We start from the raw sequence: 24,929 nt of genomic DNA on the forward strand, positions 1-24,929 counted from the left end.
TTTGGCCCATTTCAGCTCCAGCCTGAGAGGGAGGGAGGCTGGCTGCAGAGCAACCAACCCTTTGGAGTGTAACAGTTTTCAGCCAATCAGAGAGAGGGCTGGAGAAAAAACTCTCTCTCTCTCTCTCTCTCTCCAATGACTCCCTCTGAGAGCGAAGACGGAGCAAGAGCAAACCAACCAACCAACTGTTTGGAGGAATCACACTAACAGTTTTCAGCCAATCAGAGAGAGGACAGTGATTGCCCCCCAGGCTCTCCAGGGCAAAGCAAAGTGGCGGGACGGAGACAAGGAGGCAGGCAACCAGGCACAAAGTGTTGCCCAGGAGGAGTGAGGGATCTTGGCTGGCTTCCCAATTGCCTTGGATTTCCAAGTAAGAAATAAGTTTTAAGGCACACAAAGGCAATAGTTGACAATGGTATCATGGCTTGATGTTGTAGACTTCTGTGTGTGCCTTAGAGTGACATTTGAATTTCTGAATTCCTGAGCTTGGGCAGAGTGCCCCAAGCCTACCTCTCAGGGTCGTTGTTGTACTGTGAGGACCATTTGGGTTGACGGGAGGAGAATCTAGTGGAGCAGAAAAGTAGAAGAATAGAGGAGATGTGAGAAAAAGAGGTGGAAAGGTGCTTCTGAGCATGGGCAGAGCACCTGGGTAGAAAAATAGATGTTTATCTCCATCTTCCTTCCCTTCCATGGGCTGCCCTACTAGTTGTGTGATCATGTGAATGTGATGTCCCTGAGAGAGAGAGAGAGAGAGAGAGAGAGAGAGAGAGAGAGAGAGAGTTAGTGATTAAATATGCCTCTGAGCATGGGCAGAGCACCTGGTAAGTTGGCATCCCTGCCCTGTCTTCCAAGAATTTTGTTTTGTGGCTCTCTTTTTTGTTCTCTTTTCCATTGCCATCCATACTGCAGAAATAATCCAGTTTGGCACTGCTTCTAACTGCAAGGCTCCCTGCGATGATGGGATTCTGGGCACAACAAACCACCAAGCCTAGAATTTCATGCATGGAGCCCTGGCTGCCGGTAAAAGCAGTGTCTCAACATGTCACAACAAACTACAATTCCCAGGATTCCCTGGTTTGACAAGGGAATTGCCTCCACGCTTCCAGATCACAGCCCCAGAGAATGAGTCTACAGGATATCAGTGTTGCCAATTTAAGTCCACTTCTTCAGCTGCATTTGGATTTAATAATGATAATAATAATGGTGATGATGATAGAGAGATCTTGTAGCACCTTTGAGTCTCACTGGAAGAAAAGTTGGCAGCATGAGCTTTCTTCAGATGCATGGGAATTGTAGTTCATTGTGGCACCAGAGCTCTTTCTCACAAAACTACAATTCCCAGGGTTCCCTAGCACTGAGCCAGGGCAGCTAAAGCGGTCTCAAACTGGATTATTTCTGCAGTGTGTCTTGGACCCAACTCAGGCTCCATCTTCACTCCAGACTCCAGAGACAATTCCCAGGATTCCATAGCACTGAGCCAGGGCACCTAAAGTGGTCTTGAACTGGATTATTTCTGCAGTGTGTCTTGGACCTAACTCAGGCTGCATCTTCACTACAGAGACAATCCAGTTTCATACCGTTTTTACTGCCATGGCCCAGTGCTATGAAATCCTGGGAATTGTAATTTGTTGTCACACCAGAGTTTGCTGAGAGAGAAGGTTAAATGTCTCCGAAAACTAGAATTCCCAGGATTCCCTAGCACTGAGCCATGGCAATTAAAAGGGTGTCAAACTGGATTTATTTCTGCAGTGCGGTTGCAGCCGAACACGTTTCTATTTGGCACAAACCTTCCTGAACCCCTTCATGTCAAAATAAATATCTTAAAAGGACTGAAAGATTCTTTGTTTGGTTCAATTGTGATGTTGAGAGTTGAAATAAGTTACAATTATTTTTATTCAATTATGTTTACGTTTATTTGCAAAACATCTGCCATTTTAACATTATGGGAATTTTCCGGGAATTGTGACTGAATATTCCGTGTGATCTGGGGGGATTCAGCGGGTTTTGGACCAACATTTTCGGGAATTATCTTCAAGGCTTGTTGGCAACACTGCTCAGTCTTCTTCCTGCCTTGCTCCTGGTAGGATGCGTTTTTTCTTCTCTGCTCCTTCGAGCCTTTGGATTTTTTCCTCCAGCTCCCCTGACTCACCTGGCTTCTCCTTTTTCTCCTTTTCTCTTCTTCCTGTGCTTTCCTTTTAAAAAAAGAGTTTCTTTTTGTCTCCTTTCCCTTTCCTTTCTTTCACATCTGCATCTGAGCTATGGCTAATGACAAGGAGTCCAGATCTATAGGGGAGGTCACTTCCACCCAGCCTGGGCCAGCCTCGGCTTTGCCGGCTGTGTCCCCTGAGGATTTAACACGGCTGGCCGGCCGAACGGTGGAAGCGCAGCCGCAGCCAATGGAGAGATTCCCCCTCCCTTCCGCTGCCTAGGCCAGGGCCTCCTGAGTGGCCCAGTCAGGGTCAGAGGAGGAAAAGCCTACATCACGGTCGCCGGACCTCGTCGGTGGTGAGGACATGACTAACCTCCTCCCCATCTGAGATGGTGTGCTGGTTTAGGTCCTTCTTTGCCCAGGAAGCCCCAGCCATCATCAGGGCTTACCAGGGAGAGGACGATCATACAGGATTGCGGCCTCTCGGACCCAGACAAATCTGATATCGTATTGTAGCCTTGTCTTTCCCCTCGTTCCTTATTCTTCAAACTCCAGGGAGTTAAGGAAAAGGAATTGGAGAATATTAACATACATAGAACATTATCAGTATTCTGAAGCTATCACATAATATTTGGGATGCACCATGGGTTTTCTTCCACTTTTGTTTAGTCGCTCTTTGGATGAAGGCTATTTTGTATTGCTGGTGACTTTTGAGGATGTCACTGTGTACTTCACACAAGAGGAATGGCAACTATTGGATCGGAACCAGAGAGCTTTGTACGAGGAAGTGATCATGGAAAACTATGAGAATGTGTCCTTTTTGGGTAATGAACTTGAACCCATTGCCCTTCATACGGAGGCAGAGAATCCTTTCATACTACATTTTCATAGAATCATAGACTTGGAAGAGACCACAAGGGCCACCGAGTCCAACTCCCTGCCATGCAGGAACTCTCAACCAAAGCACCCCCAACAGATGACCATCCAGTCTGTTTAAAGATTTCCAAGGAAGGAAACTCCACCACAATTTCCAAAGAAGGAGTGTGTTCCCCTGTCAAACAGTTCTTACTGTCAAGAAGTTCCTCCTAATGTTTAGGTGGAATCTCTTTTCCTGTAGCTTGCATCCATTGCTCCGGGTCCTAGTCTCAGGAGCAGCAGAAAACAAGCTTGCTCCCTCCTCAATATGACATCCCTTCAAATATTTAAACAGGGCTATCATATCACCTCTTAACCTTCTTTTCTCCAGGCTAAACATCCCCAGCTCCCTAAGTCGTTCCTCATAGGGCTGAGATGGCGAACCTATGATACGCGTGCAATGGGTGGCACGCGACGCCATTTCACCAGGCATGGGGCGATAGCGGGAAGCCAGAAAATGGTGCTTGGGAGAAGGAGCCAGCGGCACGCATGTCTGGCTCCTCCTCCTAGCCTTCTTCCCTCTCAGCTTCCCTTTCCTCCACATGAACGGGCCTCTCAGAGCCCGTTCGCGTGGAGAAAAGGACTGAGGAGGAGAGAACTGGGACGCCTGCCCAGTCCTCGACTTCCCGGCTTCCCTTTCGTCCGCCTGAACAGGCCCTTCAGAGCTTGTTCGCGCAGAGGAAAGTACTGAGGAGGAGAGGACATGTGCCAGCCCACACTCTCCACCGCAGATACCTCCGCTTTGCCTATGCTGGCCAATATTACCAATACACGGTGCTCCCCCTCGGGCTTTCGGCACCCAGAGTCTTCACCAAGATCATGGTTGCGCTGGTGGCTCACTGGAGTAGCTCCCACATTCACGTTTATCCTTACCTGGACGACCTTCTTCTTCAGACCGCCTCGCTCCACCAAGGCCGCTGCTAGGTTGCCAAGATCTTACTCCCTGCAACAACACGGCTTCATCGTCAACCTGGAGAAGAGTGCTCTCTCTCCAGCCCAACGTATTCAACACCTGGGAGCGATAATCGATACTGCTCAGGGCACTTCTCCCTTTTCCACAAAAGAATAGACTCCCTCCAGTGGACAACCCAAGGGGTCCGGGATGCCAGGACCGTCAATCTCTCCACCTTGGTGCATCTACAGGGCCTCATGATCTCAGCCATGGATTGCCTGCCCTGGGCACGTTTCCATTCAAGACCTCTACAATGGCTTCTTCTCCCACACCAGGAGGCCATTGCTCAGAAGTCCAAGATTGCCATCACAGTCCCGACACCTGTCCTTCGCTCCCTTGACTGGTGGACCTCGGTCGACAACCTCAAGGGCTCCTCCCTCTGGAAGCCGGAACAGCTTCAGATCACCACTGATGCGAGCCTGAGAGGCTGAGGTGCCTACTGCGGACCCCTCCTGGGAAAGCATCAACTGGCTAGAGCTAAGGGCGGTCAGGATGGCCCTGCTTGACTTTGCACATCTGGTTCGAGACAGAGAAGTCCTGATCAGGACTGACAATGTCACGGCAAAGGTCCACATCAACTGCCAAGGCAGGATGAAGTCTCAATCCCTGATGGAAAAGGCACGCCTTCTTCTAGAATGGGCGGAGACCAACTTGTTGTCCCCTAGAAGTGGAACACCTCTAGGGAGAACTCAGTTCAACAGTGGACTGGCTGAGCAGAACAGACATCCATCAGGGTGAATGGAGCCTTTACCCCAAAGTGTTTGACATGATCATCTGTTACCTAGGCCAGTCGGAGATAGATTTCTTTGTCTCTCCAGTAAACACCAAGACAACGCACTTCGTCTCCAGATATCAGACTCAGGGAGTGATAGACATAGATGCCCTCAATCTCTCCTGTCTGAGGACCCTACTCTACGCCTTCCCGCCATTCTCTCTCATGACCAAGGTCATGAGCAAGATCAGAAGTGATCCTGGTGGCCTGTCAGAACTCCAAAGTCAATTACCAATCAATCTTCACAGTTCCTATAGTTACTGCTCATCTTGCTTAGCAATTGCTTTAGGTTGTAGTTCTGCCTGCTTGTGGTTGGGGGCATGGGGTGCTGGCTGCTGCTGCTTGGGGATGGATGCTGCTTGGGAATGGAATGTGATAAGGCCGAGACATCTGTAAGAGTCTTCAAGGCCACGGTGTTTGCTTCTCAGGCCTGGGAAGGAGGAGGGGAAAAAGCCCACAGGAAAAAAGGGTGGGGAGGAGTAGGTGTTTTAACTTAGTGCTTGGGGCTCGGCTTGCCAGATTCTGCTGAAAAGTTTGTCCAGTCACATCTATCTGTATTTCCAATAAAACTTCACTGCTTTTAAGCAAGTTGCTGTTGTGGATTTCTGGTGGAAGTTGCTGGGTCTTACAGTCAGCAGAATCTGCTAAAAGCATCTTGACCGATGTGACGGTGCAGGTTGAACAACTCAACATCGAGACTGATGTCGTAGAGAACACAGGAGACCTCGAGACCGAGGAGACGAGCGGCGCCGAGGAGCGCCAGGGAGCGAGGCCCAAGACAGGGATCTGCTCCGAGGACCAGCCGGAGGACTGGTGGTTCCTGCCAACGGGGGCTGGGAAGCAACGGCACCGAGCGGGCAGGCTGACCGCTTGGGACCAAGCCTTAGGTGAGGCAATGCTACAGAGCCCCAGGCCAGAGAACCTGTCGGAGGAGGCGGCGAGTGTCAAGGATGACATCCGAGAACTGAAGGCTATGATAGCCAGCCTGATGCCCAAGGATGGGAAGAAAACGGGCCAGGGGGCCAGAAAGGCACCGGCGGCGGCCGCTGCCCTAACTGCCCGGCCAGTAGAGGCTGAGGAGGAAGACGGTTCGGAGGAGGAGGACGAGGACGAACAGAGCACCCGGCTGCCATTGCGCCAAAGGGATGCCTGGGGGACCCCAAGACACCGGCGGGGAGAAGCGGAGGCGCTGCGTGAGCTGCTGGCGGGCAAGCTGGAGGCTAAGTTCAATGGGGATCCAGAACAGCTTCCATTCTTCCTCGCCCAGGTGGCCGGACACATGCGAGCCCGCTGTGACTACTTCCCGGATGAGGCCGAGAAGGTGAGATGTGTAGCCGGCCGGCTAGAAGGCCAAGCAGCGCAGTGGCTGATGCAGCTGTATGACTGTGGGGCGCGGGAACTGCGGTCCCTGTCGGCCTTCATTACGGCTCTGCGGGCCCGGTTCGAAGACCCGTTTAGAGTGCAAGGCCAAGTTCGCCGCCCTCCAGCAGGGGAGTCGCTCCGTGGCAGAATATGTGCTGGAATTCAGAAGTGTAGCCGCCCACATCCCTGACTATCCGGAAGCCATGATGACCTGCCAGTTCCAGGATGGGCTCTGCGCGGAACTGCTGGAGTGGATCTTGATGAAGGAGACGCCCCAGGGGCTGCAAGATTGGATTCGTTGTGCCGGGGAGGCAGAGGCCACCAAAGAACGGATCCGACTAGCAAAGCAGCGGGCAGCTTTCCAACAAGGGAGGTTGGCAGGAACGGCAAGCTGGGACAGCGGACCGGGCAAACCGAAGGCTTTGGCTGAGACGGAGAAGCAGCGGCGGATGCGGCTGGGCCTCGGTTTGGCCTGTGGGAAAAGGGGCCATTTGATCGCTGTGTGTCCGGAGAGGGCTAACTCCAAAGGAACCCCTAAGGCTGCGGCAGGTGCCCAAGGCGGCGCAGCGAAGGGAGCGGCCTGTCAAGCAGCTGCGCAGCCCGGCGGGGAAAAGGAGCGCCTCGCTGAGCTGGCTCAGGACCAGACAATCCCGGACCTGGTGAGTGGGGGGGTTCCCCTATACTTCCTGGAAGTCAAATTGGGACACAAGTTAAAAGGGACTACAGCGCCCATGATGGCGGCTTTAGACTCGGGGTGCACCCAATGTCTGATCAGAGACTGGTGCAATCGCTCCAAATTGAGCAGGAGCCCTTGCCAGAGTTGCTCCCATTCCTTCAAATGGACGGGACGGTTTGGGAGGAACACCCAGCAGTCAACAGACTGAGCGACTAACCTTGCAGACCGCTGGGCACTGGGAATCCATTCAGTTTGTGGTGGGGCCCACCCAGGGGTGTGATTTGGTGTTGGGGATAGACTGGCTAGTGTTCCACAACCCCTTCATCAATTGGAAGACCAAACAATTAGTTTTCAATGATCCTGGGTGCCGCAATCATGTGCCACTGGGCCGGACCCAGGGTGGGGAGGCTAACAGAGCCATGGTGGTGACAGTGCATGGGCGTTTTCCCCGAGTGGCAGCCACCCGGCTACCAGAGCCTGAAAAATTCCCGACGGTGTATATGGACTTGAGCGAAGTGTTTGAGGAGACCGAGTGTGACGTGCTGCCACCGCATAAGGATACAGACTGTGCCATAGAGCTGACGCCGGGAGCACCCCTCCCCAAGCCTAAACTGTACTCCATGACACCAAGGGAGATGGGCACCCTGAAAGAGTTCATTAACAAGAACCTAGCTAGGGGCTTCATTCGCCCCTCCAGTTCCCCCTTTGGGGCCCCAGTGTTTTTCCGAGAAAAGAAAGACTGGACGCTCCGTTTGGTAACGGATTGCAAAAATTTGAATGCCATCAGCACGTGTAGTAAATACCCCCTGCCTTTAATGAAGGACATGTTGAGCAGGTTATCCACTGGGAAGGTTTTCACCAAGCTGGACTTAAGGGATGCCTATTTTCGAATAAGAATTAGGGAGGGGGATGAGTACAAGACTGCATTCCACTGTCCATTGGGGGCGTTTGAATACTTGGTCCTCCCTTTTGGACTTTCGGGGGGCCCATCCTGTTTCATGCAACTTATACATGAGGTGTTGCATGACTTGCTGTACGAGGGGGTGTTGGTGTACTTAGACGACATCCTCATTTACTCCCCGGACCTGCCCAGCCATGTGCAGCTGGTGAAGAAGGTACTACAAAGACTGTTGGACAACAAACTGTATGTCAAACTGTCCAAGTGTGAGTTCCACACCAATAGTTTGGAGTTCTTGGGGCTGCAGATGGACCCCCACAAGGTCCAAGATGTCATGAACTGGCCCCAGCCCAAAACCCGCAAGCAAGTGAAAGGTTCTTGGGGTTTGTGAACTTTTACAGACAGTTCAGACAGGTGTGGCCCCGCAGAGCCTGGTACTCCGAGATCATCACCATGGCCACAACGACCCTAGAGCTTCCAGTCCAGCAGGACCTTCTCTCTCAGGGCCAAGTATTCCACCCTGATCCGGCCTGGCTTCAACTTCATGCCTGGAAGTTGAGCGGCAGATGCTCCAACAATAAGGATATTCACCACAGGTGTTTAACTCCATTCTTGCCTCTCGACATCCCTCCACACATAGGATTTATGAATACACCTTCAAAGTATTTTGAAGGTGGTGCACACGCAAGCGTCTCAATCCCCTGCAATTCTCCGCCTCAACGCTGATGCTCTTCTTGCAGGATGGCATCGACCAAGGCCTCTGGCCTAACGCTCTTAAAAGGCAGGTGGCAGCAATTACCTCCATCCTCCCTCATGAGGATGCAGCCTCAGTCTCCTCCAATTCACATCTGAGGAGGCTCCTCAAGGAGATCACCAACACAGATTTTCGTCATGGGACCTGCATACCATCCTCAAGGCTCTCACAATTCACCCCTTCAAGATGCTGAAAGAGATGTCCCTCAAGCACCTGTCGTGGAAAGTGCTCTTCTTGACCGCCATCCCCTCAGCCTGCAGTGTTTCCAAGCTCTGTGCCTTATCAGTTCAAGACGACCTCTGCATCTTCAGACCTGACTCCATCCTATTACTCATGGACCCCACCTTCATACCCAAGGTCATTTCGGTGTTCCACACATCCCAAGATGTCATCTTGCCATCCATTTGCCCTCACCCGGGGATCAAGCTAGAGAGGATCTGGCACACCCTTGATGTCCGCAGATCAATCAAGATATACCTCAAGAGGACAAGACCATTCAGATCCTCGGAGGCCCTCTTCATCTCTTACAGTCTAGTGAGGAAAGGAGGAAAGGTGTCCCTTTCCACGCTGGCTAGATGGATCAGAGAGTGCATTGCGGCCTGTTACAGGACTCTGGACCTCCCACCACCGGAAGGAGTGGTCGCTCACTCAACCAGGAGCACAGCCACCTCAGCAGCCTGGTCTACTAGAGCCCCCCTGACCAAGATCTGCAGGGCCGCTACTTGGAAGACATCCTCTATCTTCGTCAGGCACTACAAGCTTGACCTCTACCAGTCATCTGAAGCTGCATTTGGCAGGAAGGTCCTTCAGCGCGTCCTTCCGCCGTCTCCCCCTACGCAGCACACACACCCCTGATTAAGGGAGGGCTTTGGTAAATCCCAGTGCTAAGGAGGATCTCACTTTCTCCTCTGGGAAAAGGGACGTTGGTTCTTACCTGCTACATGTCCATTTCCAATGGAGAAGGTTCAATCCTCCTTCCCACCCAAGGTGCTGCTGGGAGACTACGGGAGTTGCACGCTGTCTCCTTAGCCAATACTTCAGTTACAAGAGCTCTCCGTTCAGGTGATCACAGGAGTGATGGGCTCTTATCAACAATTTTTTGATCTCTGGCCTCAGCCTGCTATTTTCTTAGGCTGGATAACAACTGGACCTTCTGGGTAGCTCCTCCCAGGAGGAGGCAGGGGGGTCCTTTTGTTATTTTAATTATGTCCCTGCCTCTAGGAGCTCATGGGAGGAGCAACCCAATTCTCAGGAGGATTTAACATTGTCTGCTGGAAATGGACGTATAACAAGTAAGAACCTGTTAAAACGCTTTTGATGTTGTTACGCAGCGCGTGAGGCAACACGTCAACATATGGCACCAAATTCTCCACCTTTGTGACTATAGTCAGTAGCTTGTGAGCTGGAGAAACGCCTGTTGCTTTCTAATCTTCTCTCAGATGAGGCTTTTATTCACAGAAGAAGTTCCACTGTGTACAACACTATATACATCAACACCATCCACCATCCACACCAGTAACAACCCACTCAGAGGCACCAACTGTCTCACTCTCCCTCAGTGACAGTTGAGAATGACATTTGACAGTTGCATCATTCCATTGATGCATTGTTGAATGCTGACACATATAACGGCCACTAGAGCTGTAAATAACTTACACAACAGCTCGACCTAGTGGCCACATCCATGTCATTTCCTCAGACCCGTTTCAGCATGCGAAGTTGCTATATATCCCAACAAGTGTTCTCTCTCGGAATCTCTAGGTCATTCAGTGCCACTGTGGGTTAACACTGACCATGGGGCCATGCTGGAGAACCTAGATACTCCTAGAGAAAACATATTAATAAAATCTGTGAATAATCAAATCTGCAAAAGTCAGAGCCAGAAATGTGGAAGGATGAGTGTAATGTAGGAACAACAAAAGAAGAGCCAAACTGGAACGATTCCTTCCATCCCCCACCCCCCCAGTTTTCATGCCTTCCTATGGGAAGCTCCACAAGAAAGATGGAAAATTACCAGCACACGTGCACACATACAAACACACATACACCAATACTCTCCAGCTGCCCCAATTTGACAGGGAGGTGTCCTGGTGAACCATGTGCTGTCTCACATTTTCACGTGCTTTTTAAGGTATACTCCAAACTGAGTCCAATGGTCTGTACAGATGGGTGGCAGGCAGCCGCTCTTTTCCTGGCTGGATTGAGGCCGCAGCAACTTCATTTCGCGGGTCCGATCTGGCCTCTAGAGAGCGGCAGTTCCATAGCCGCAGCGACATGGCTTTATGACACCTCTTTGGCGCTGCATCATGTGGATGCAGCACTGGAGTCACGCCATGATGCCGTCTGAAAGGGTGCACAGCCAGTGTGCAGACGCTGAGCCCGGACTCCGCCCACAGGCTAGCACAAAGTGCCGGTCTGTATAGGGCCCAAAATGCCAAAATAGTTCCCGCTCAGTTAACCCAGCGAGAAGAGAGGGAAAGAGGGGCAGGGTCTTTTCCTTTCCCCTTAAGCTCAGGCAAAAGCAAATGGCTGTAGCTTCTCCTTGTTTATGACTTCTTCACTAATAACTTTTGCTCTCTTGACTACTTCACCTTGGTGTTGGTTGGCTGCACATGCCCTGGGTTTCCCCTGTGAATTGTTGGTGGGTATGGCACAAACACCTGCCAATGTCCACACACTCTACTGTCCATTCTCCCCAGAAGCTGGGATGGAGAGGGACCCCTCTGCTTTGCCTCCCCTATAAACAAGTCCATTTAGGGTGTCTCTCCCTTTCTGCCATCATCATGGCCCCGCTTCTGGTCCTCTGACTTTTTTCTCCTGCCTCCTCCGCCTTCTTCTGGAAATGGGGACAGAGAGCAAGGTTTCGGTCCTTCTCTCCATGTTAATATTTCCTACCTTTCTAGGAAGCTGAGCTTTCTGTCTATGTAACTCTTAGAAGACAAAAAGACCAGCTCTGGTGCTGAAGCTCTTTCCACACTCCACACGGCCTCTAAAACCTTGAGGGAAGTGGGCTCTGCTTGTGTTTCCTTCACTGCATATAATTTACTTTCTTTGGACTGGGGTGGACATCCTGTGGCCCTCCAGATGTTGATGAAGTACAGCTGCCATCATCCCCTTTGACAACATAACAAATCAGGAAGGGATGCTGGGAGTTGTATTCAACCAAGCATTGGGGGACCACAGGATTCCCACCCCTGCCTTAGGATTTAATCTTGTGAGTATCCCAGCTAGAGAGGGCTTTATTTTCTGATGGATAAAAAAGGAACCAAACAGAAAATTGCTCCAAGAGACCCTTTTATGAACAGGCTCAACCAAGTATTGCAAGCACATTTTGGCTTCCTTGGGTCAATCCACTTGTGCACTTTTCCTGCTGCCATCATCATCTTTTCCAAAGAGTCATGTCATCTCACTATTTGCCCAAATTGATACCCCCAATTTATTTGTTTATCATACCCTCAATTTATTTACTTTGTCTTCTGGGGAAGTTCAGGCTTGATTTGTATTTTCAATGGTCCATGGAAGACTGTATAAATGTGTGCTGATGTAAAACACCTCCATTTGTACTTTTTTCATGTTCATAGGTCCTAGACTGTCTCCAAATATAAGGAGGAAAGACAACATGCATTGAATTCCTCCTCCATGGAAGAAACTGCAGGAAAGATGACCATGGAACAGGTTACAATTCACCCCCTCCTTCTTTGTGATGGAGCCATTGGGAGTTTGTCAGTCTGGGATGCAGTGGGTGGACAGAGGCCGTTCTTGGTCCTTCAGTGGCTCATTTAATCAGGGCTTCCTGCCATCTTGTCCTTGCTTCCCCTTTCAGTCAATCAGGCCCAGAAATGATGGGATTTGCCTTCCTGCCAATGGTGGCCCCTCAGGAGGACTTGTTCTATTCCTGCATTAGCATTAAACCCACGGCTTTTAGATAGGGTTAGTTTAATATTTTGGTGGAGGGAGGCATGTGACGCAGGCAACTAGTTTTGAGCCATCATGAAAGGAGGTAATTCTTAATGATTTAATTTGTAGTTTTCAAATTTGTAATGTCAAGGACAGGAAGAGGCTCTTGAGGTGGTCTCTTGGACATCCAAAATATTTGCTAATTGGGTGCCCTAGATTTATACCAGTTAGTAATGCAGATTGGGAAGACCTGTGTGTGGAAGAGTTTCCATGTGCTGAACATGGATAATTTAGATCATCAAGGACTAAGATTATAGACTTGACTTTTCTCTTAGAATTATAGACTCATAGAATCATAGAGTTGGAAGAGACAACAAGGCCATCCAGTCCAACCCCCTGCCATTCAGGAATTCTCAATCAAAGCACCCCCGACAGATGGTCAACCAGCCTCTGTTTAAAGACCTCTAAGGCACAGATATAGGATGGGGGACAACTGGCTGAATGAACACGGAGAAAGTAATGTCGAACAGCCCTCAGGAAGTTCCTCCTAATGTTGAGATGGCCTTACTGAAATCAAGATATACTACATCCACAGCATTCCCTTCATCTTCCAAGCTGTTATTTTATCAAAAAAAAAAGAGGCCAGATTTGTCTGGCATGACTTCTTTCTCTGAAACCCATGTTGACTTTTTGTGATTATGGCACTGCCTTCTAGATGTTCACAGACTCTGTTTAATTATCTGCTCTAGAATCTCTCCTGGTATTGATATCTACATTCCCTCTCAGTCCTCCAACCCCAAATTGTGTTCCCTTTGAAGCTCCACTTTGGTTTACCTGCCTGGCATCTTGAACAAGGTCCCCAAAATATTTACAGGGGAGGAGAAACCTACACGTTCCCCAGAGTTCTTAATCAGGCTGGATATGAAGCAGAAAGGCAGAAAATATGAAAAGGAAAAAGTCTGCCTGGAAAGCAGACCTTCACAAGGATTGCAGAAATATCCCATTCCATCCCCTTTGATTTTTTCCGGGGGTTATGTTGCCTTCTCCACATAACCATCATTTTTACCACTTAGATTGCACAACAGATTTAACCATAGAATCACAGATTTGTGGCTTGTTGCAAAACTCCCATCTAGTTTTGTTTGCCTGGTGACTCTGGTAGGTGTGTCATCTACTTGGAAGTAACTATTCTGGTCCATTTCATTATGTTGCAGATTGCTTCTGTGCACTTGGGGTTAAAAGTATCACATCTGACATGCTGAGTTCTAAAATGTTGTTCTCAAGGGTGCCCAACACATTCAAAAGCATTTGGCCTGTCTCAACTTTATTGATGACAACAAACTAAGCTGCCCAGCAGAGCCATGGAACACAGCCGCTGATGTGGAGAAATGCACATAGCCACTCTCAGTTCCTTCTTTCCCCTCTTTTACCAGAATTCTCTTCTTGTTTTGCTAGAGGAGCACAAACATTACAGTGAATAAAAGCAAGGATTGTAAATTAACAGAAAAGTAAGGAAAGTTCAAGTACTTTCCACACTGTCACTCTTGCTGTAGCTCTTTCTCCCTCTATCCAGACACAAGGGCTTAGCAGAAAGAAAGAATCATCAAGGACAGAAAGATGTTGGCATTTACCTTGGGAATCAGTGGGCATCACAGGTCAACATGAGGCCAAAAGGGAAAAAATGTTTTTTTCAGCCTCATGTAAATTGCCGCTCCCCACAGAAGTATAAAACAGGCACTTTAACAGTGGATTTCGAGGTGAACCTCATTAATAAAAATACTGATTCTCCACAACTGATACCATTTCACAGATTTTGGATTAGCAGTGAAGAAAACAGAATGCTCCAAATAATTCAAAGTTTTCTGGAATGAACATATAAATGTAAGATATTTTAAAATCATGTTTGGAAGCAAAAATAGCATTATGGGTTAAAATAGCTTTACAAAATAGAATCTAGATGTTCTGTCAAGCCAAACAAAAAGTATATCACTCTTCCACTTTCTCCCCATTGTGAACCTTCTGTTGCCTCTAAAGGGTTTAATTTTGAGGAATCCATTTCCCACGCTGCAGGACTTTGTATGGTTTCTCTCCCATGTGGATTCTCTGATGTTTGTCAAGGTATGACTTCTCAACAAAACATTTTCCACACTGGTGGCATGTATATGGTTTCTCTTCTGTGTGGACTATCAAGTGATTCTCTAGACGACACTTTTGAGTAAAACATTTATCACACTGCTGCCATCTGTATAGTTTCTCTCCTGTGTGGACTCTCTGATGATTCATAAAGATTGACTGCTGAGCAAAATATTTTCCCCACATTTGCATGGCTTCTCTCCTAGGTGGACTCTGAGGAATCAAAATGATGGACTTATAAGCAAAACATTTTCCACATTTCTGGCTTCTGTAAAGTTTTTCTCGTCTGTGGCCTCTCTAGTGAGACACAAGGAGTGACTTGTGAGCAAAACATTTCCCACACTGCTGGCATTTGCATGGTTTCTTTCCTTGTGGATTCTCCGATGACTCATAAGGGCTGACTTCCCTGAAAAACATTTCCCACACTGCTGGCATTTGTACGGTTTATCTCCTGTATGTACTCTCAAGTGATTCTCAAAGTGTGACTTGTGAGCAAAACATTTTCCACACTGTGGGCATATGTATGGTTTATCTCCTGTGTGGACTCTATGATGAGTCAAAAGGGAAGACGTATCAGCAAAACATTTTCCACACTGCTGGCATTTGTAGGGTTTCTCTCCTGCATGGACACTCTGATGAGTTACAAGGTGTGACTTTCGAGCAAAACACTTCTCACACTGCTGGCATTTGTAAGGTTTTTCTCCTGTATGGACTCTCTGATGGGTCACTAGGTATGAATTCCGACCAAAATATTTGTCACACTTCTGGCATTTGTAAGGTTTTTCTCCTGTGTGGACTCTTTGATGAGTCACAAGCACTGACTTTTTAACAAAAGATTTGCCACATTGCTGGCATTTGTATGGTTTTTCCCCTGTATGGACTTTCAGATGACCTGCAAGAGCTGACTTGTCAGCAAAACACCTCTCACACTGCTGGCATTTGTATGGCTTCTCTCCTGTATGGATTCTCTGATGAGTAATAACCACTGAGCTTTTAGCAAAACATTTCCCACACTGCTGACATTTGTAAGGTTTCTCTCCTGTGTGAACTCTCTGATGATCCACATGGAGTGATTTGCAAGCAAAACATTTTCCACACTGTTGGCATTTGTAAGGTTTCTTTCCCATTTGGACTCTTTGATGAGTCACAAGGTGTGACCTTTCAGCAAAACATTTCTCACAATGCTGGCATTTGTAAGGTTTCTCTCCTGTGTGGACTCTCTGATGTGTCACAAGGAGTGACTTGCGGGCAAAACATTTCTCACAAGTCTGGCATTTGTATGGCTTCTCTCCTGTGTGAACTCTCTGATGATTTACAAGGATTGACTTGTGAATAAAACATTTCCCACACTGTTGGCATTTGTATGGTTTCTCTCCTGTATGGACTCTCTGATGACTCACAAGGTCTGAGTTCCAAGCAAAGTATTTTCCACACTGCTGGCATTTGTATGGTTTCTCTCCTGTGTGGACTCTCTGATGGGTCTTAAGCACTGACCTGTGAGCAAAACATTTCCCACACTGCTGGCATTTGTATGGTTTTTCTCTTGTGTGAAGTTTCTGATGAATCACAAAGGAAGACACATCAGCAAAAAATTTCCCACATTTCTGGCATTTGTACATTTTCAATGCTGTATGGAGTCTCTGATGGATCAGAAGAAGTGACATGTGAGCAAAACATTTCCCACAATGCTGGCATTTGTATGGTTCCTCTCCTGTGTGGACTCTGTGGTGTTTATGAAGGTGTGACTTGCAAACAAAACATTTCCCACACTGCTGGCATTGGTATGGTTTCTCTCCTGTGTGGACTCTCTGGTGTCTGTGAAGGTGTGACTTGTAGGCAAAACATTTCCCACACTGCTGGCATTGGTATGGTTTCTCTCCTGTATGGACTCTCTGATGAGTTACAAGATTTGACTTCCGACCAAAACATTTCCCACACTGCTGGCATTTGTATGGTTTCTCTCTTGTGTAGACTCTCAGATGAGTCCTAAAATTTCCTATAAAGAAGGGAAAGGATACACAAACTGAATCTCAGCATTCAGAGAGGATGGATCTCTGAAAACAATGATGAAAATAATCCAGTTCAAAAACGAAAAGAAACATCAGACAGAGGGGCATTTGTGCCCCCTTTCCCCCCTTCACAGATATTAGTCAGTTTCTAAATGGATCACCTTAATTGCAATAGTAATAGCAATTTCATTTATACAGTCGGCCCTTCTTATACACAGATTTTTTATACACGGATTCAAGCATACACGGTTTGAAAATGTTCCAAAAAAGTATAAATTTACCTTGATTTTCCATTTTTTATAAGGGACACCATTGTGCTATGTCATTATATTTAATGGGACTTGAGCATACATGGATTTTGTTATACACGGGGGATCTTGGAACCAAACCCCAGCGTATAACAAGGGTCCACTGTATACCGTTTCATACTGAACTAAGCAATCTCTAAGCGGTTTACAACTGTAAGCTAATTGCCCCCAACAAGCTGGGTACTCATTTTAGCAATCTTGGAAGGATGCTAGCCTGAGTGGAGCTTGAGCCCTTTTGCTGGTATTGAACTCACAACCTTATGGTTTTGAGTGAGTGGCTGCAGTAGTGGCATTTAACCACTGTGCCAGGACTCCTTTTGGACTGAAAACATATAGGTACCAGCTGGTTTACACCAGTTCATCCAAATAAGCCAGTAAGGTTTGTCAGGTTCACAGTTGCCTCTCAATACATGTGGCACTGTGTGTGTATGTGTGTGTTGTCTGTGAGCAAGACAGAGAGAATAAAACAAGACGGCAGGGGAACAAGATGAGAAGAAGATTCTGAGGGTGAGATTATGAAGTTGTGCAGATGGGCAGGTGAGAAAGTTGGAGAGGTCAGGAAGAAAAGAAGAGCTATCAGGGATGTGGGAGCAAGGAGTGTAAGGGAAATAAAAGAAGAGCTGGAAGCATGCGCCAGCTCATCTGCAGGAGACACTTGCAGATGAATAAGTACATTAAAACAAATGGGGTGGGATGGGTATGCCACCAAAGTGTGGTGGTTAATTAGCAGAGCTGAGGCGGATAACACTGGACAAGCTATGTCATTACTTTTGGGATGGGGAGGGGGATGAACACACATCTCTTTTTGTCCCAGTCAAGAGTTTGGCCTGTGCTCATCTTCAGGGTTAGTATGCACAAATATGTGCAGATTTGGGAGGCCATTGCTTTCTGTCCTTTTTGTGGACCTTCCCAGAGGTATCTTCCTGTCCACACAGAGCTAGACCACCTGTGACAGATGCAGGAAGCAGTTTTACTGCAAGCACTTTAAGTCCCATTTGGGGAGAAAGGCAGGTTAATCAGTACTTACATAGGAAAAACTGACAAAGGGGGCAGGACTGAGGAAGACATCTGAGAGTTTCATGGTTGAGCTGGGACCCCAAATTAGGTGAGAGTAATGCTCCATAGCGCAGCCTTAAGACGTCTCTAAGACAGGGATAGGCAACATTTGGGGATTAAGGGGCTACACTGAATTACAAAGGGATCTCAGAGAGTTTCTCTTCTGCATAGACTATCCCAGTCACTTTGAGCCCCATGTGGAGAGAAAGGCAGGATAATAAATCTATAAATAAATAGAAGAGCCAAGGTAAGGGGGCTGGACTGAGGAAGTCACCGAAAAGCTTCATTGCTGAGCTAGGATTTGGACCCAGACTATAGTGAGAGTAAGGCTCCAGCGAAGACAGGAATGGGCAACTGTTGGGGATTAGGGGGGCACACTAGACCCTCAGGGTATATTAGGAGACATCCCCTATTTACCTTTTGAGGGGGGAAAAGAAAAAGGTTTTGCACCTCAATATCCCCCAACATACCTTATGTGATGTGGGGTCAGTTTTGCCACTGTTGAGCCTTCTTTGAGCCATTTTAAGACCTTGGAGGGCTTTGCCCAAGAGGAAGATAGAGGCATGTCCAGGGCCTGGAAGGACTGAAAGAGGACCTCAGAACTTGGCAAATCGCTCTGGGATGTGTTGAGAGGAATTTGGGTAATTTTTTTTTAAACTGCGGTCTTTCATCCGGAATTTCAGGATTGGCAGTTTAAAGAAGGGTATGCCAGTGTGGTGTAGTAGCTTGAGTGTTGGACTATGATTCTGGAGACCAGGGTTCAAATCTTGCCTTGGCCATGTAAACTCACTGGGTGACCTTGGGCAAGTCACACTCTCAGCCTCAGAGGATGGCAACCCCCTCGGAAAAAAACTTGCCAAGAAAATCCCATGATGGATTCACCTTAGGATTGCCATAAGTCAGATATGACTTGAAGGCACACAACAACAACAACATTTAGAATCAACTGGAGAGCTCTAGTGCCTCATTAAACTATAAATCCCAAGATTCCACAGGATGTTGTCATGACAATTAAAGTGGAATCATATCATTATAATAGTGTGTATGAAAGGACCCTCAGGCCTCGTAGGAAGGGTAATGGATTCAAGTTCTTTACCCAAGGAAGATACATTCTCATAATTTTCCATCATGACCTCCTTGTACAAAGATTTTTGGTTCTGATCCAGCAGGTTCCATTCCTCTTCTGTAAAATACACAGCCACATCCTCAAAGGTCACCTACAACAGAAAAACGGTCCTTATCCAGAGAGAAACTCAACAGATATAGAAGAAAACACATGGTGCCTTCCCAACAGGGTTTAATTCCTTCAGAATAAGGATACAGTAGAATCTCAATTATCCAACATAAACAGGCGGTCTGACAGTCGGATAGCCGAAAATGTCGGATAATCCGGGGGGGTCCAAGAAAAGCTTTGAAATCACTAGGAATTGCAAACGTATTGAAGTTTTACTGCAGTAACAGTAAAAGTAACGTTGCAGTAATGTTACAGTAACAACATTGTAATGTATAAACAGTCCTCTGAAAATGTAAAGCAATCACTGATCACCATTGTGATGTATAGTAAGTACTGTATGAACAGTTCAGTCCTCTGAAAATGTAAAGAAATCACTGAGTAGCGACGTCGGATAATCCAGAATGTTGGATTATTGAAGGTCGGGTAATCGAGACTCTGCTGTACATACTTTGAAATAGTCCCCCATCATTAACTCCCTGCAACTTGAAGAACAGTACATAAGAAAGAAAAAACAGGTTACAACCTGGCTCCCTGATGAGCCTCATCAGAACAGAGATTTTGTTTAACACCTGGGAGGTTTACCATATAGGTCTTTCCAATCTGCTGGAATGTGTCCAGGGCAACTTCACTCAATCTCGTGTCCTGCTGATGTTTGGGAGCTGTACTCCTGATATTTCCACCTATTTTGACCCATTTAATTATTTTGGCATCGAAAGCAGGCAATTCCTCCTATCCTTAGCAGTAAAATTAAAAGTGGGGGCACCAACTCTGCCGAAAAGCAATGGATTCAGTGCTAACACAAGTATAGAGCAAGCCCTGCTGACAGGCTGAGGGGTCCCTGAAGCCCAGCCCCACAACATCTAGCCCTGACTGGCTGGGGAAAGGGAAGAAAGGAAGAACAAGATGGCAGAAAGCACTGATCAACAGGGTCACTGCAGGACAGAGGATGGCATCTGGACACCCATCACATCCCAGATTGACAAACCAAGGATTCCAATCATGGGAGGGAGAATTGAACAATACTTTGGCGGGGGGGGGGGGAATCCTTCTGCTCCTGGTATCAACTGTTTGGGATATTCTGTTGGGAGAAACCCCCCACCCCCACCCCCAATGGTTCGACTGCAGAAGAGGAGGAGGTGAATGTTAACCTGTTCCAAGGACTTCTTTCCCACAGTTTCTTCCATGGAAGAGGAATTCAGTGGAGATTCTTCTCTCTATCTGTTTGGACACCAGGCAGGCCTATCCTGGGCCTCTGATCACCTGCAGAACGTATAAAGGAAGCTGCTTCATATGTGCACACATTTATGCCGTCTTCCAAGAACCAACAGAAAGACAATCTAATGGATCTGAGAGCAAATCAAGCCTGAACTTTGCCCAAAGGACAAAATAACCAAAATGAGGCTGTCATACTTTAAACAGATCATGAGACAACTTGATTCACTGGAAAATAGAATGATGTTCAGTAAAGTAAAGTATTCTTTATTGAATAAATATCCAGACCATTTCAAAAAGACAAACAAACAAACCAAAAATTAGCAATATATAATTAAAACAAAGTAAAACATATGATCTTCAAAAGGCCACTCAAACCCTCTTTGAGAAAACAACCACCACCCTAGGCTGAACCTTTTTCTGCTACAGCAAAAAGGGTGACCCTACAAGTCACAAAGGGTTTAACTCCTTCCAACAAGAAAGTAGAAGGGAACAAGAAAAGAGAAAAAAAGCACTATAAGTGGATTGACCCAAAGAAGCCAAAATACTGAGCTTGCAAGACCTGGCTGAACCTGTTAATAGCAGGTTCTCTTGGAGGTCACTCGCTCACAGGTTTGCCATAAACTGAAGACAATCCGACAGCAAAGAACAACCAAATGCTCTTCTGTTGGGTCCTTCCGTCTTCATCGGAAAAAATCAAAACCCTCTAGCTGGGATTACCCACAATATTTAAGGAAGGGGTGGGAGTCCTGCAGCCGTCCAGGTATTGGCAGACTACAAATCCCAGCAGCCCTCATTTATTTGTTATGCTGTTCAAGGGGCTGGTGAGAGCTGCACTCCACCTACATCTGGTGAGCTACAGGATGTCCATCCCAGTCCTAAGAAAATAAACTGTATGCAATGAAGGAAAAAGAGGCAGAGCCTCTCCCTCAAGGTTTCACAGGCAGCCTGGAGTGAAGAGTGTGGTCTCCGCCAACTCTGGGATCCTGTCATTCTGTGAAAGTGCTTCAGCGCCAGGCCTGGTCTTCTTTTACCTCCAAAGAGCCATATGTGTCCACACACAAACCTCCCAAGAGCCACTGCTCCGGAGCTGGGTGCCAAGGGGCCGTTCTTCCGTTGTTTCAGCCTGCAAAAGGTACCATCTTAATTAAGGACACAAACAACAAAATGCAGGCATCTGACTGACATCTCTTAATTTTTCTCCCGTTTGGTTTTTAACACTTTGCCTGATGAAGAAGTCAGTGGAGCTTCGAAAGCTTGCAAGATGAAATTGTGCATTTTGGTTGGCCAATAAAGGCATCCCTGTTTGGTGGGCTTTTGACATTGTTAAACCTTTCCTCAGAGGCACCAAAATGGGAGGAAGACTTCGGCTGCTTCTCCCTGCCCTTCCTGTCTGCAGCCTGGACTGTGGCTGCAAAGTGCTGTAGCCCCATCCTAGGGCATCCTGGGATTTGTAGCTTCACCAGGTCTTTCCCCCTCCTCTGCCCAAGAGGGCTGGTGCCTCACGGAAACTACAAATCCCAGGATTCGGTAGGATGCAGCTGTGGCAGTTAAAGTGGTGTCAAACTGCCCTTATTCCTCTGGCGTAGACGCGCCCTCGGCCCCACAGCCAGCTCTCTCTTCCCCATCCCCACTCACTATTAGGTGAAATTCCATAAGCGAATCATAGAATCCTAGAGTTGGAAGAGACCTCAAGGGCCATGCAGGAACTCACAATCAAAGCATCCCCACTGACAGATGGCCATCCAGCCTCTGCTTAGAGACAGCCTCCAAAGGAGGAGACTCCACCACAAAGGGAAGGGAGGGGGCTTTGATAGGAGAATGGGGGTCGGGGAGGGGAGCAAGGGGCTCTCGGCAGGAACAGGGACCCCTTCCCCGCCTGGGAGGCACCAAGGGGGGCTCTCCTCCTCCTCTCAGACCCCCACAAAGCCCCATTTGGTTACCTCCTCCGTTGCCTGGCTCAGAGTCCTCCGCGTCCAAGCGGGAGGGAGAGCAGACGCCTCAGATCCCTAGAGCGTCCTCCAGCGAATCCTCCAAGGGGAGCGTGAGAGAGAGAGCGGAGGGCTGGGATTCCTAGAGAGTCCGCCTCGAAAGGGGAGAGAGCAGAGGCTCAGATTCCTAGAGCGTCCTCCAAGGGGAGCGTGAGAGAGAGCGGAGGGCTGGGATTCCTAGAGAGTCCGCCTCGAAAGGGGAGAGAGCAGAGGCTCAGATTCCTAGAGCGTCCTCCAAGGGGAGCGTGAGAGAGAGCGGAGGGCTGGGATTCCTAGAGAGTCCGCCTCGAAAGGGGAGAGAGCAGAGGCTCAGATTCCTAGAGCGTCCTCCAAGGGGAGCGTGAGAGAGAGCGGAGGGCTGGGATTCCTAGAGAGTCCGCCTCGAAAGGGGAGAGAGCAGAGGCTCAGATTCCTAGAGCGTCCTCCAAGGGGAGCGTGAGAGAGAGCGGAGGGCTGGGATTCCTAGAGAGTCCGCCTCGAAAGGGGAGAGAGCAGAGGCTCAGATTCCTAGAGCGTCCTCCAAGGGGAGCGTGAGAGAGAGCGGAGGGCTGGGATTCCTAGAGAGTCCGCCTCGAAAGGGGAGAGAGCAGAGGCTCAGATTCCTAGAGCGTCCTCCAAGGGGAGCGTGAGAGAGAGCGGAGGGCTGGGATTCCTAGAGAGTCCGCCTCGAAAGGGGAGAGAGCAGAGGCTCAGATTCCTAGAGCGTCCTCCAAGGGGAGCGTGAGAGAGAGCGGAGGGCTGGGATTCCTAGAGAGTCCGCCTCGAAAGGGGAGAGAGCAGAGGCTCAGATTCCTAGAGCGTCCTCCAAGGGGAGCGTGAGAAAGAGCGGAGGGCTGGGATTCCTAGAGAGTCCCCCTCGAAAGGGGTAGAGAGAGCAGAGGCTCAGATTCCTAGAGCGTCCTCCAAGGAGAGCGTGAGAGAGAGCGGAGGGGTGGGATTCCTAGAGAGTCCCCCTCGAAAGGGGTAGAGAGAGCAGAGGCTCAGATTCCTAGAGCGTCCTCCAAGGGGAGCGTGAGAGAGAGCGGAGGGCTGGGATTCCTAGAGAGTCCTCCTCCAAAAGGCGTTGTTTGGGAAGGTCCGGTGCTGGGAACCCAGGCCCGGAGGGTGAGGCAGCCGCGAAAGGAAGAGGAGGAGGAGGAAGGGCCGCCCCGAATTGGGCTGTTTTTGCCTGAATGCGGGAGGAGAGGAGCCCTAGGCTGCCTCCCAGCGGAGGAGGGCTCCCGGTTCCTTGGGCGGGAGAGGGAGAGAGGAAGGGTGCAAAGTCATGAGTCGCCCTTCCTATGACCCTCTTTCCCCCTCCATCCTTCAGTGTGTCCTGGGGCTGATGTACTGCCGCCTGTCCCTTTTGTTTCTTGCATCGTTCCTTCCTCCATTTCAGGGGAATTTGTTTATTTATTTCCGTGCCCCCTCCCTCTTTTGTGCCCCCCCCCCATATATACTATGGGCCTCCAAGTGGTTCCCGACTCCTTCCGGTGCCGCCCAGGCGGAGGCGTCCTCCTGGGGCTTCCTTGGCTCTTCTGTTGGGTCCTTCCGTCTTCATCGGCCGAGGGCGCGGGGCTTCCCAAGGGCACCCCGGGGGCTCACAGACAGGGCTCCGGCGGGAAGGAAGGCCTCGTCCCCACTCTCCCCCAATATGTACTTCTACACTCTCTTCGCCTGGGATCCTCCTGGGAAGCTTGCAGGGAGAGGGAGGAAGGCAGAGGCCGCCCTTTTGGGGCCGAGGGAGGGGGAGCCCCCTCTTTTCTTCCCCCAGACACCCCTCGGAGGCATTTCTCCCCTCTGAGAGCTCTCCAGGAGCCAGACACTGAGGGGAGGCTGAAGGGGAGCAAGAGCCTCCTTGCTGGCCTTGGGGTGGGGCTCTGGATCTTGGGGCTGAGAGGGAGCCCTTATGACCAGAATGGCCAGGCCTGGCAGGGAATGGGGCTTAACATGGGGAGAATAGAAGCAGAGGGAGGAGAAGTGTTGGGGACTGAAGGGGAGACAGAGAAGGAGACCCCCCCCAGCTCCATATTCCTGGAAGAGAGAATCCGGAGAGGAGCCCTTGAGTTTCCTTGGAGCGGAGCGGAGAAAAGGGAAGAGGTTGCTGGAGAGAGGAGGAGGGAGCCAGGGTCCAAGGCTTTGTGAGTTGTAGGAGGCTTGTGTGAGGCCTGAGGAAGGGAGGCATTAGCTAAATGCAAAGCCCTCACCTCGAAATACTGCCTTTCTTTGGGGATCCCTGCAGCTTCCTTCCCCAGAAGAACTCGCTGGTGGTAGGCAGAAGAGAGGAAGAGGAGCCATCTGGTTCAAATGAAGGAATCTAATAGACTGTAAAGAGAGCCAACGGGGTGCAGTTGTTGGAGCGTTGGACCAGGACACTGGGAGACCAGAGTTCGAATACCAGCTCGGCCATGATCAACCGAACCCAACGATAACGAAAATGATAATAATAATAATAAGATTAATAATAGGCTTCTTCCCTACGGAAGACCACTTTATAGAAGGGCCTTGAAGAGGGGCTTTTGTAGAGAGGGAAGAAAAGGGGGGATTTCTGGGGTTCTCCCTCCCATCCCCATCCTCAATTTAGTTATTTTGTCCTCTCAGAAAAGTTCCGGTTTGATTTGCTCTCAGAACC

At 48.9% G+C, this 24,929-nt stretch overlaps 1 pseudogene across 1 annotated transcript; it reads right to left on the bottom strand.

Moving 5' to 3' along the window:
* Window positions 1–14,713: 14,713 nt before the first annotated feature.
* LOC149320346 (uncharacterized) lies at window positions 14,714–22,560 on the bottom strand (annotated as a pseudogene). Its single transcript, XR_016278579.1, has 4 exons — window positions 22,271–22,560; window positions 20,264–21,453; window positions 18,978–19,098; window positions 14,714–16,504 (listed from the first exon to the last, which is right to left on the bottom strand). The product of XR_016278579.1 is annotated as an uncharacterized LOC149320346 (transcript).
* Window positions 22,561–24,929: the final 2,369 nt, after the last annotated feature.

Source organism: Sceloporus occidentalis, unplaced genomic scaffold (assembly GCF_023333645.1).
Source record: "Sceloporus occidentalis isolate IW3139 unplaced genomic scaffold, rSceOcc1.0.p SCAF_1, whole genome shotgun sequence".
NCBI lineage: Eukaryota > Metazoa > Chordata > Lepidosauria > Squamata > Phrynosomatidae > Sceloporus > Sceloporus occidentalis.